At 45.1% G+C, this 13,105-nt stretch overlaps 1 long non-coding RNA gene across 1 annotated transcript; it reads right to left on the minus strand.

Annotated features, from left to right (window-relative positions):
• Positions 1-5,125: 5,125 nt before the first annotated feature.
• On the minus strand, positions 5,126-10,879 carry LOC139033708 (uncharacterized). The gene is made up of 2 exons (XR_011486197.1): positions 10,452-10,879; positions 5,126-8,009 (listed from the first exon to the last, which is right to left on the minus strand). It is a non-coding gene; the product is annotated as an uncharacterized lncRNA (long non-coding RNA).
• Positions 10,880-13,105: the final 2,226 nt, after the last annotated feature.

Here is a 13,105-nt window from a genome sequence, read left to right on the forward strand (position 1 = left end):
ATGGCTTCACAGCTGAATTTTACCAAAAATTCAGGCAAGAGCTAACACCTATCTTACTCAAACTCTTCCAGAAAATTGCAGAAGAAGGTAAATTTCCAAACTCATTCTATGAGGCCACCATCACCCTAATTCCAAAACCAGACAAAGTTGCCACCAAAAAGGAGAACTACAGGCCAATATCACTGATGAACATAGATGCAAAAATCCTTAACAAAATTCTAGCAAACAGAATCCAACAACATATTAAAAAAATCATACACCATGACCAAGTGGGCTTTATCCCAGGAATGCAAGGATTCTTTAATATCCGCAAATCAATCAATGTAATACACCACATTAACAAATTGAAAGATAAAAACCATATGATTATCTCAATAGATGCAGAAAAAGCCTTTGACAAAATTCAACATCCGTTTATGATTAAAACTCTCCAGAAAGCAGGAATAGAAGGAACATACCTCAACATAATAAAAGCTATATACGACAAACCCACAGCAAGCATCACCCTCAATGGTGAAAAATTGAAAGCATTTCCCCTGAAATCAGGAACAAGACAAGGGTGCCCACTCTCACCACTACTATTCAACATAGTTTTGGAAGTGTTGGACACAGCAATCAGGGCAGAAGAAGAAGTAAAAGGAATCCAGATAGGAAAAGAAGAAGTGAAACTCTCTGTTTGCAGATGACATGATCCTCTACATAGAAAACCCTAAAGACTCCACCAGAAAATTACTAGAGCTAATCAATGAATACAGTAAAGTTGCAGGATATAAAATTAACACACAGAAATCTCTTGCATTCCTATACACTAACAATGAGAAAACAGAAAGAGAAAGTAAGAAATCGATACCATTCACCATTGCAACAAAAAGAATAAAATACTTAGGAGTATATCTACCTAAAGAAACAAAAGACCTATACATAGAAAACTATAAAACACTGATGAAAGAAATCAAAGAGGACACAAACAGATGGAGAAATATACCGTGTTCATGGATTGGAAGAATCAATATTGTCAAAATGGCTATTCTACCCAGAGCAATCTATAGATTCAATGCAATCCCTATCAAACTACCAACGGTATTTTTCACAGAACTAGAACAAATAATTTCACAGTTTGTATGGAAATACAAAAAACCTCGAATAGCCAAAGTAACCTTGAGAAAGAAGAATGGAACGGGAGGAATCAACCTGCCTGACTTCGGACTATACTACAAATCCACAGTCATCAAGACAGTGTGGTACTGGCACAAAGACAGAAATATAGATCAATGGAACAGAATAGAAAGCCCAAAGATAAATCCACGAACCTATCGTCACCTTATCTTCGACAAAGGAGGCAAGAATATACAATGGAAAAAAGAACCTCTTTAACAAGTGGTGCTGGGAAAACTGGTCAACCACCTGTAAAAGACTGAAACTAGAACACTTTCTAACACCATATACAAAAATAAACTCAAAATGGATTAAAGATCTAAATGTAAGACCAGAAACTGTAAAACTCCTAGAGGAGAACATAGGCAAAACACTCTCCGACATAAATCACAGTAGGATCCTCTATGACCCACATCCCAGAATTTTAGAAACAAAAGCAAAAATAAACAAATGGGACCTAATGAAACTTAAAAGCTTTTGCACAACAAAGGATGCTATAAGTAAGGTGAAAAGACAGCCCTCAGATTGGGAGAAAATAATAGCTAATGAAGTAACAGACAAAGGATTAATCTCAAAAATATACAAGCAACTCCTCCAGCTCAACTCCAGAAAAATAAATGACCCAATCAAAAAATGGGCCAAAGAACTCAACAGACATTTCTCCAAGGAAGACATACGGATGGCAAAAAAACACATGAAAAGATGCTCAACATCACTCATTATCAGAGAAATGCAAATCAAAACCACAATGAGGTCCCATTATACACCAGTCAGGATGGCTGCTATCCAAAAGTCTACAAGCAATAAATGCTGGAGAGGGTGTGGAGAAAACGGAACCCTCTTACACTGTTGGTGGGAATGCAAATTAGTACAGCCACTATGGAAAACAGTGTGGAGATTCCTTAAAAAGCTGGAAATAGATCTGCCATATGACCCAGCAATACCACTTCTAGGCATACACACTGAGGAAACCAGATCTGAAAGAGACACGTGCACCCCAATGTTCATCGCAGCACTGTTTATAATAGCCAGGTCATGGAAGCAACCTAGATGCCCATCAGCAGACGAATGGATGAGGAAGCTGTGGTGCATATACACCATGGAATATTACTCAGCCATCAAAAAGAATTCATTTGAATCAGTTCTAATGAGATGGGTGAAACGAACCCATTATACAGAGCGAAGTAAGCCAGAAAGATAAAGACCATTACAGTATACTAACACATATATATGGAATTTAGAAAGATGGTAACGATAACCTTATATGCAAAAAAAGAAAAAGAGACTCAGAGTTATAGAACAGACTTGTGGACTCTGTGGGAGAAGGCGAGGGTGGGATGTTTCAAGAGAACAGCATCGAAACAGGTATATCTAGGGTGAAATAGATCACCAGCCCAGGTTGGATGCATGAGACAAGTGCTCAGGCCTGGTGCACTGGGAAGACCCAGAGGGATGGGGTGGAGAGGGAGGTGGGAGGGGGGACAGGGATGGGGAATACATGTAAATCCATGGCTAATTCACTTCAATGTATGACAGAAACCACTGCAATGTTGTAAAGTAATTAGCCTCCAACAAATAAAAATAAATGGAAGGAAAAAAAAAAAAAAAGAATCACCTTCCAGTGCAGGAGACACAGGTTCTATCCCTGGTCATGGAACTCAGATCCCACATGCCGAGGGACAATGAAGACCCCACATGCCACAACTAAGACCTGATGCTGCTAAAAATATAACAGATACTTTAAAAAATACAAGCTCTTAGGTCCCATGCCAGTTTGACTGAGTCAGAATCCACGTTTTAACAAACTCTTCAGATTATTTGTATGAACATTAAAGTTTTTTTTAATTAAAAAAAAAGAATAATAATTTCTACTTGGTCAACTGAGTCAGATAATAGGTACCAAAATTATATATTGCTTCTATAAATTTTCAGTCAATACGTTTTAGCCTGTGAAGTTTTATTGTGTGTGTGTGTGTGTGTGTGTGTGTGTGTGTGTGTTTTACTACTAATCAGCCTTGGCAGGGGCAGAGTCTTGAGATGAAGGGAGAGTTAGGATATCCTAGGCTAGGGCTGTCTCCCTGACACATATTTTGCCATGGGATTAGAGGTCCTAAGACCCCAGGATATTTTAGCAATGTGGAGTAGATTCTCTGGGTGTGCACACAAGCATACACTGATACACATCAGAGGAAGGGACCGTAAGGAGTGGGGTCAGGGGAGGGGTGGACCTTGGAGTGGCAACAGTGACAGAAACATGCATCATTTTTCCTTGGACTAAGGCAAAGACCACCTTGTTGGACCTCATATGGAATCAAGGTCAGAACATCTGCACTGACTGTGGTGAGGAGTCCTCAGAAGGGAATTAGACACCACCCATGGCTGAAGTGGACAAGAGGAGGTTGAGGGTCCTCTTCAAGGTCCCTCTCAAAGCCCCTGGTTCCTGTGGATCCTGTCACATTCCCTCCTGGGGCCCAAGGAATGTTGGTGTCCTGAAGTCTCTCAGAGGTATGGTTTGTGCTGTGGTTTCCCTGCTTGGTGTGTAGTATGAGTGGTTCCCATCAAAGGGGTGATGTGTCCAGTACTGGGGTGAGGAGAGTGTCCCTTGCACTCCTACACATTCCCCTGCCCCTGACCTGGCCTATACCTCCTCCTATTAGCATCCCAGCTTCTCAGTGGAGGAATGGAGCCTCTTATCTATTCAATTACCAGCTGTGCCCTGAGCATTCAGTGGGGGCTGTGATGAAAAGAAGCACCAGGGTCACAGTCTGGAGGGGGAAGTGGAGAAACACAGAAGGAAGCAAGTTCTATGTTGAAAAACAGTAGGTGCCACAATGTGGTCATGAGGGGCTGCACTGAGGGGACATGTCTGTCCCCAGCAGGGTAATGAGAAGGTGCCAGCCATTCACACATCTGGGGATAATTATCCTAGAAGAAGGCACAAGTGTATGGACACACAGAATGTGTTTGTCCAGAGATGAAGCCAGAGGAAGCTAGTGTGGCTGGTGGGAGGTTGGGAGGACAGTAGGGGACAGTGGGGAGGGAGGGGCCAGGGCCTGAATGCTTGATGGCTGTGTGAGTGGTCCATTCTGTGTGACAACATTAGCCAATCTTGCGTGACTTAAGCAACAAACATTTATTATCTCACACTATCTGTGGACCAGGAATTGACCATGATTCACCTGGAGGCCTCTGCCAGTGTCTCCCTGGGGTCTAGGACTGTGAACTCATTGAGTCAGGACCCAAGAGCTCCTCTGTCATGGTCTCAATGCTAAACCACAGATGCCTCTTCATATGGCAACTTGTAATCTACAGGCTTGTTCCTTAGAGTGAGGGACCAGAAAGAGAGAAGGACGGAGAGAGAGGAAACTGCAATACAAATGAAGAAGTGGAAATTATACACCTAAGTTCTGGGGATTGTCAAATGGTACTGCTGCTGCTGCTGCTAAGTCGCATCAGTCGTGTCTGACTCTGTGTGACCCCATAGATGGGAGCCCGCCAGGCTCCCCTGTCCCTGGGATTCTCCAGGCAAGAACACTGGGGTGGGTTGCCATTTCCTTCTCCAATGCATGAAAGTGAAAAGTGAAAGTGAAGTCGCTCAGTCGTGTCTGACTCTCAGCGACCCCATGGACTGCAGCCTACCAGGCTCCTCCGTCCATGGGATTTTCCAGGCAAGAGTACTGGAGTGGGTCACCAGTGCCTTCTCTGTCAAATGGTTACAACCACTGTACATAACACTTCAGCAGTTTCTCAAAAGGACAAGCCTACAGTTTTCAGTCAATCCCCAAATTCCCCTCCTACATCAATACCCAAAAGCATGTGAATACACATATTCACATGCCTGTACACAAGTATTCAGAGCACCACTGTTCAGAAGAGCCCAAAGGTGAAAACTCTAATGTCCATCAACAGATGAAAGCCAAATGTACTGGTTCCTGAATGGAATATTATTTAGCAATGAAAAGAGTGAAAATGTTCTCAAATAGACATTTAATAGGGTTATGTAACATTGTGAATGAACTTATTGTAATTTACATGAACAATCTAAGATAATCAAACTATTAAATTTTAAGTGAACTTTATATCATAAACAATTTAGTATACATTAAAAAAATACCAAAAATGGACTTGCTCTAACTCTGGAGCTCTGGTGGGCAGTAGAGGTGTAGTTGGCTCCAGGTCTGGAGATGTTTCCAGAGCTTGTTCTGGAGCTGGTGCTGTAGTTCCAAGGAGAGAAAATATCAATAGGACTGCATTTCCAAGTGTCTCCCAAAAACAGAAAAGAAAGCTTCTCACTGCCACTCAATGATCTCTCAAAGATGCCAGCCCCAGAAAGTCTTCCCAGACTGCAGTCCAGGGCAATAGTGATCTGAGCTTCCTCATTGCTCCTGGCCCAGATCCAGCCTCAGAAGGTTCTGCTCTGTGTGGTTCAGCTCCCTCCCATCCTCATTTGCTCCCATCACATTCCCCTCTGCCTCAGTGGGCTCCAGGGTCTCTAGCTGTGCCAGGAGATGTAGGGTTTGATGCTTCAGGTCTGTGTCAGACATGCTGAGCTCTATAAAAGCCAGTAACAGCCTCAGGCAGGGAAACTCTGGGAGCTGGTGGAAACCCTCAGGTCAATGGTACAGCTAGGTGCCCAGGATGGTGGACATGGCCCTGGGGGGAGTCAGGTGGGCAGAAGAGTCAGAGACCTGGCCTTCCTTCCACACTGAGCTCCCGGGCAGCCCTGTGGGGTCTGGGACTTTTTGCCTTCTGCTCCTGCCCATTCAGAGGCCAGTTCTCCTCCATGTCACATCTCACTTGGTGGTTCTTTGGAAACTGAGTCCCTCCCTCTTGAATCAAAGTCCCACTCACATTTTCAGCTGGTGTAGGGGTCCACTGTCCTCATCAGAGTAAGGGAGGATGCATCCATACCTAGAGGAGGCCAGGAAGGCATCACATGGACAGTACTGGAGACACGCCCAGATGTGATGGCCAGTGTGACAGTGTGACCCCCGGGAGAACTGAAGCCCTGGAGGGCAGGACTGCTGTCTGCTCAATGTATTACATGATGGTTGTTCCTAGAAAAGTGCCTGCACCTTGTGGGCCTTCCTGTATATTTCAAGAATGAATGAGCTGAACCAGCCACATCTGAGTGCCTGGGGCACTACTGATCACTCCTAGGGACCCCTGCTCTCACTCACCCAGGACAGGGCACCTCTCACAACTCACCTTGCAAATGGGAATCAGTTTGGCCCAATGTCAAAGGCCAGAGACAACTGAGACAGAGACTTCCTTGAGGGGAGGAGGAACATGATGACTAAGTACAATCACAGTCCCTCCAGCAGACTTTTCCATGGGGCCAGGTCCCCAGAAACCACTTTCCAACTTTCCAGGAAGGACCCACTTAGTCCCCACATTCACCCTGAGGGCTGGTTCTCCCTTTGCCCTTGTGTGCAGAGGGACCAACTGGGGCTTAGAGAGGTGGAGAGATATTCCTGTGACTCCAGCTGGAATGGGGCCAACTCCCCAGTGTGCCATAGGTGGAGGGAAGTGCTCACCTTATAAGAAGGTCCAGCACCTGCTTTGTTGTTGTTTTTCAGTCACTTCGTCCGACTCTTTGCAACCCTGTGGATGGCAGTACACTGGCTTTCCTGTGCTTCACTATCTCCTGGAGTTTGCTCAATCTCATGTTCATTGAGTCAGTGAAGCCATCCAACCATCTTGTCCTCTGTTGTCCCCTTCTCCTCTTGCCTTCAATCTTTGCAGCATCAGAGTCTTTCCCAATGAGTTGGCTCTTTGCTTCCATCAGAATATTTTCCAATAAGTCAGCTCTTCCCACCAGGGGGCCAAAGTATTGGAGATTCAGCTTCAGCATCAGTCCTTCCAATGAATATTCAAGGACTGATTTCCTTTAGGATTGACTGGTTTGATCTCCTTGCAGTCCAAGGGACTCTCAAGAGTCTTCTCCAACACCACAGTTCAAAAGCATCAATTCTTCAGCACTCAACCTTCTTTATGATCCAACTCTCACATCCATCCATAACTACTGGAAAAACCATAGCTTTGACTATATGGATCTTTGTTGGGAAAGTAATGTCTCAGCTTTTTATATGCTGTATATGTTTGTCATAGCTTTTTCGCTTTTTATATGCTGTGTAGGTTTGTTATAGCTCTTTTCCCAAGGAGCAAGTGTCTTTTAACTTCATGGCTGCAGTCACCATCTGCAGTGATTTTGCAGCCCAAGAAAATAAATCCTGTCACTGTTTCCATTGTTTCCTCATTTATTTGCCATGAAATGATGGGACCAGATGCCATGATCTTACTTTTTGAATGTTGAGTTTTAAGCCAGCTTTTTCACTCCCCTCTTTCCCCTTCATCAAGAAGCTCTTTAGTTCCCCCTTGGCTTTCTGCCATGAGGGTGGTGTCATCTGCATATCTGAGGTTATTGATATTTCTCCCAGCAACCTTGATTCCAGCTTGTGCTTCATCCAGCCCCACATTTTGCATGATGTACTTGCATATAAGTTAAATAAGCAGGGTGACAATATACAGTCTTGATGTACTCCTTTCCTAATTTGGAACCAGTCCATTCTTCCATGTCCAGTTCTAACTGTTGTTTCCTGACCTGCATACAGGGATCTCAGGAGGCAGGTAAGGTGGTCCGGTATTCCCATCTCTTTAAGAATTTCCCACAGTTTGTTATGATCCACACAGTCAAAGACTTTAGCGTACTCAATGAAGTCGATGTTTTTCTGGAATTCTCTTGCTTTTTCTATGATCTCCAATGAATACTGGCAATTTGATCTCTGGTTCCTCTGCCTTTTCTAAATCCAGCCTGAACATCTGGAAGTTCTCAGTTCATGTACTGTTGAAGCCTAGTTTGGCAAAATTTGAGCATTACTTTGCTAACATGTGAAATGAGTGCAATTGTGTGGTAGTGAGAGGGTAACAGGCAGGAAGGCCAGGGGTCTCCAAATGGAGGAAAGAGGCTGCAAGTGCCAGACATTTTTATCCCTCTTAAGCGGCAGGAAGAAACAAACCAGCGATAGGTTTTTCCTTCTCCATCCAATTTTAAAAGGAGGTTTCTCTTAAAATGCTGTGTTGCCATGACACCTGGTCTCACCTAAAGCTAACTGCTCTCAAACCTTGAGTTAACCAATACATTTCTTTTTCTTATGGAAATGTTGTTTTAAGCTATGTTAATGTAACCCAGCCTCTATCTTCAAGTTCATTCCACCAAATGGCCTAACTTCCTTACTCAGGTGTTGTTCCCCTAATCTGTGTAAACGAAACTATTTGTTGGTATTCTGCCCTTCTACAAGATTCAAGTCAATAGTTTTATGGCCAGGGATGAATTATCTGGTGCCATTCTAAATTTTATGATATTCCTTTCTTTTCATTAACAGACTGTGAGTGACTATATAACATACAGCTAAAGACTAGGAGGGGGTACTCTTTTGCCCCCTTCTGATGCCTGTGTCAGAAGCTTTCTCTATCTCCTTTATACTTTAATAAAACTTGATTACACAAAAGCTCTGAGCGATCCAGCCTGGTCTCTGGCCCCGGATTGAATTCGTCTCCTCCGGAGGCCAAGAATCCCGGCGTCTTATCATTCAGCAACAACCTTTCAGTAGTTTGAACATTCTTTGGCATTGTTGTTCTTTGGGATGGGAATGAAAAAAGACCTTTATGAACACTGCTGAGTTTTCCTACTTTGCTGGTATATTGAGTGTAACACTTTAACAGCATTCATCTTTTAGGATATGACATTGCTCAGCTGGAATTCCATTATATCCACTAGCTTTGTTCATAGTAATGCTTCCTAAGGCCCACTTGACTTTGCACTCTAAGATGTCTGGCTGGAGGTGTGTGATCACACCATCGTGGTTATCTGGGTCACTAAGATCTTTTTTGTATATTTCTTCTGTGTATTCTTGCCACTTCTTCTTAATATCTTCTGCTTCTGTTAGATCCACACAGTTTCTGTCATTTATTGTGACCAAGTTTATTGTTCCCTTGGTATCTCTAATTTTCTTGAAGAGATCTCTAGTCTTTCCTATTCTATTGTTTTCCTCTATTTCTTTGCATTGATCACTGAGGAAGGCTTTCTTTTTTTTTTTTCCATTTATTTTTATTATTTGGAGGCTAATTACTTTACAGCATTGCAGTGGTTTTTGTCATACATTGAATTAGCCATGGATTTACATGTATTCCCCATCCCGGTCCCCCCTCCCACCCCCCTCTCCACCCCACCCCTCTGGGTCTTCCCAGTGCACCAGGCCTGAGCACTTGTCTCATGCATCCAACCTGGGCTGGTGATCTGTTTCACCCTAGATATACATGTTTCGATGCTGTTCTCTTGAAACATCCCACCCCGCGTTCTCCCATAGAGTCCACAAGTCTGTTCTATACATCTGAGTCTCTTTCTCTTTTTTTGCATATAAGGTTATCGTTACCATCTTTCTAAATTCCATATATATGTGTTAGTATACTGTAATGGTCTTTATCTTTCTGGCTTACTTCGCTCTGTATAATGGGCTCCAGTTTCACCCATCTCATTAGAACTGATTCAAATGAATTCTTTTTAATGGCTGAGTAATATTCCATGGTGTATATGTACCACAGCTTTGAGGAAGGCTTTCTTATCTCTCCTTGCTATTCTTTGGAACTCTGCATTCAGATGGTTTTATCTTTCCTTTTCTCCTTTGACGTCAGCTTCTCTTCTTTTCTCAGCTATTTTGTAAGGCCTCTTCAGACAACCATTTTGCCTTTTTGCATTTCTTTTTCTTGGGGATTGTTTGAGAATGGCCTCCTGTACAATTTTTATGAACCACTGTTCATAGTTGTCCAGGCACTCTGTCTATCAGATCCAATCTCTTGAATATGTCACCTGCACTCTATAATTGTAAGGGATTTGATTAGGTTTTACCTGTATTGCATAATGGTTTTACCTACTTTCTTCAATTTAAGTCTGAATTTTACAATAAACAGTTCATGATCTGAGCCACAGTCAGCTCCCAGTCTTGTTTTTGCTTACAGTACAGAGCTTCTGCATCTCTGGCTGCAAAGAATATAATCAATCTGATTTTGGTATTGACCATCTGGTGATGTCCATGTGTAGAGACATCTCTTGTGTTGTTGGAAATGGGTGTTTGCTATGACCAGTGTGTTCTCTTGGCAAAACTCTTGTTAGCCTTTGCCCAGCTTCATTTTGTATTCCAAGGCCAAACTTGCCTGTTACTCCAGGTGTCTCCTGACTGCCTACTTTTGCATTCCAGTCCCCTATGATAAAAAGGATATCTTTTTCTTGGTATTACCTCTAGAAGGTCTTGTATCTCTTCACAGAACCATTCAACTTGAGCTTCTCCACCATTAGTGGTTGGGGCATAGACTTGCATTACTGTGATATTGAATGGTTTGCCTTGGAAAGGAACAGAGATCATTCTGTCATTTTGGAGACTGCATCCAAGTAGTGCATTTTGGACTCTTCTGTTGACTATGAGAGATACTCCATTTCTTCTAAGGGATTCTTACTCACAGTAGATGGCAAAAGCCCTGTAGGTGCCCAGGAATGTGGGGAGGTAGGAGGGGGTTGCTGCCTAGGAAACAGGCACCAGGTTCCCACTAGCATCTCTAGCCTATGTCTTTGGAAACTTCACATCATGCAGGTCTCATGTCCCCTGTGGGACACATTTTCCCTCTGGGGTGTAACACAGCAGACACACAAGTCAGAGGCAGCAACACGGACACCAGGAAAGCAGGGGCTGGAGCTCAGACTGAGTCCCCTGGACTCACAGCAGGAGGAGGGCAGGAGTGCCTTCTGCAGAATAAAGGTCCTGGCATCACAAGTGAACTGGCGCTTGGGGATGATTTCATGTGTGAGCAACTCGGGGCACTTTTTATTGGACAGCTCTCTGTGTGTTAACTTCATCATCCCTGTGGTGGGGCCTAAAGCATAACATTGTGGGGATGAGAACTGGGGTGATAGGGGCTGATTCTGCTCTGAGAGGCATCAGGATTCTCAAGCAAATATGGATACCTGGGGATGGAGTTAATACATGATTAACTGTAGAAAAATGCGGAAAGGTTCCTTGGGGAACATGAAGGGAAATCGTATCACAACCTCTTTCTGAGATTCCCACATGTAGATAAACAGTGGTTTTGCATTTGGACAACTTAGGCCTGGGCATTGATGGCAGGTGGGAGAGGAGACGGGGCCCAGGATACTTTGGAAGCAGGACTCTAGAAGGGACCCAGGGGCGTGTCAGGGTGCCTCTGTGACCTGAGCATGTGCCTGCCCTGGGCTCTGTTGCTGGTGGGGGTTCCTGGCCCTTGTGCGGGGAGATGGAGCAGGGCGCTTCGTGGATGGGCTCCTGTCTGCAGTCCCATGAGGAGCCCTGGTGAACACAGTGCCTGGCAGCCAGGCAGAAAGTCTCAGGGCACCAGTCAGCTGCCTGTGGTGCTTCTCAGACCTACAGACATCTCCCCTCCAGACACAGGCCCACCACTCTCTGCACAGACCTCCACCGAGGATGCAGGAATCCGACCACCTGCCAAGCTTGGGTCCACACTGGCACAGATCAGAGCACCTCAGGGATACTGCTTCCCCACTGCCAGCCTGAGCTCAGGTGTGACCGTGACGGGACAACCAGGTCACTACGGGCCAACAACCTGCTCCTGCCCAGAGGGAGAACCTCCCCTCAAGCCCCACTTCTCTGCACATAGAGAAGAGGGCAGCTGGCGCTGCCCAGGGAGGGCTCCCAGTGGCGGCCAGGCCTGGTGTGGCCAGCTCTAGGTTGACTGGGATTACCTTAGGTGACCTCCTGGTAAAGGACCAGAGGCATCCAGGTTGAGACCTGAACCACCTGAAACATCTGAAAAACCTCTCCCTCCAGGGTTTCCTGAAGCAGAAGCCCTGGCCAGTTGAGACACAGCTGGAGAACATCCTTCTGGATGAAGACTCTCCATCCAAGTGAGACACAACTGGCTGTGGTGCTGCTGCTAGAAGGTGGGTGCCTGGTTACAGGGTTCTGACTTCTGTTAGGGTCTGCTCTTAAGGAAGTGACTTCACCACCCGGGGGCCCCTTCCATGGATTGATAGTTGACACCCCTGCACGTAGCCCTCCGGGTACTGACCACTCATTCCTCATCCACGTAGCCCCGAGCCTCACACATTTGCAACACACAGCACTCCACACAGCTCCCACGCAGGCTGTGTGTGCAACTCTGAGTTGACAGACCTGGGCCCAGACTCACCATCCATTTCCTGCTTTTCCTCCATCCTGGATGAGTCCCTGTCTCTCAAAGCCTGTCGGTGTCTGACCTGCACACCGGGGATGATGCCCACATGGACTTCTAGGGATGTCCTCACACATAGGTGGGACAAGACGTGGAACATGTGGGAATTGTGTCTCAGGCAATCAGTGCCTCCAACCCCTGTATATTATTCTTATTACCTTCCTCATATCTGTCCCTCTTCTGATCCCAAACCACAGTCCAGTTTGTCAGTGTGACTATTCATGTGTGGGTGTATCCCAGTGCTCACTTTGGTAGGCCAGAAGAAAACTGCCCCTGTAAGGAGGAATAGGTAACAGCTTCCTAAGATCTCAGGGTTTCTAATTTCCAAAGCAAATCTAATGAGAGGGGTCTCAGCTTTGGCCAAGGAGATCAAGACACTGTGACACAAGACATTAAAGTTGGCAGGGGCTGGAGCTGGGTTGACAGACTCAACATCGTCTGGCCCCACTGTGCACACACATAACCACAGTACAGGATGTGATGACACAGCTGCCTTCACGGGGCTCACAGCCCAACAGGCTCGCATCTCAGGCTGGACACACAGAGGCCCAGGGACAAACTGGTGCTCACAGCCTGTCGTCTGCCACACAGACTTGACCATCCCATCTGTTGTGGCCTTTATGTTCCTGTCCTTAAATCACTCTGTCATTTTTGAGATTGCACCCAAGCACAC

This window comes from Odocoileus virginianus, unplaced genomic scaffold, assembly GCF_023699985.2.
Source record: "Odocoileus virginianus isolate 20LAN1187 ecotype Illinois unplaced genomic scaffold, Ovbor_1.2 Unplaced_Scaffold_39, whole genome shotgun sequence".
Taxonomy (NCBI): Eukaryota; Metazoa; Chordata; class Mammalia; order Artiodactyla; family Cervidae; genus Odocoileus; species Odocoileus virginianus.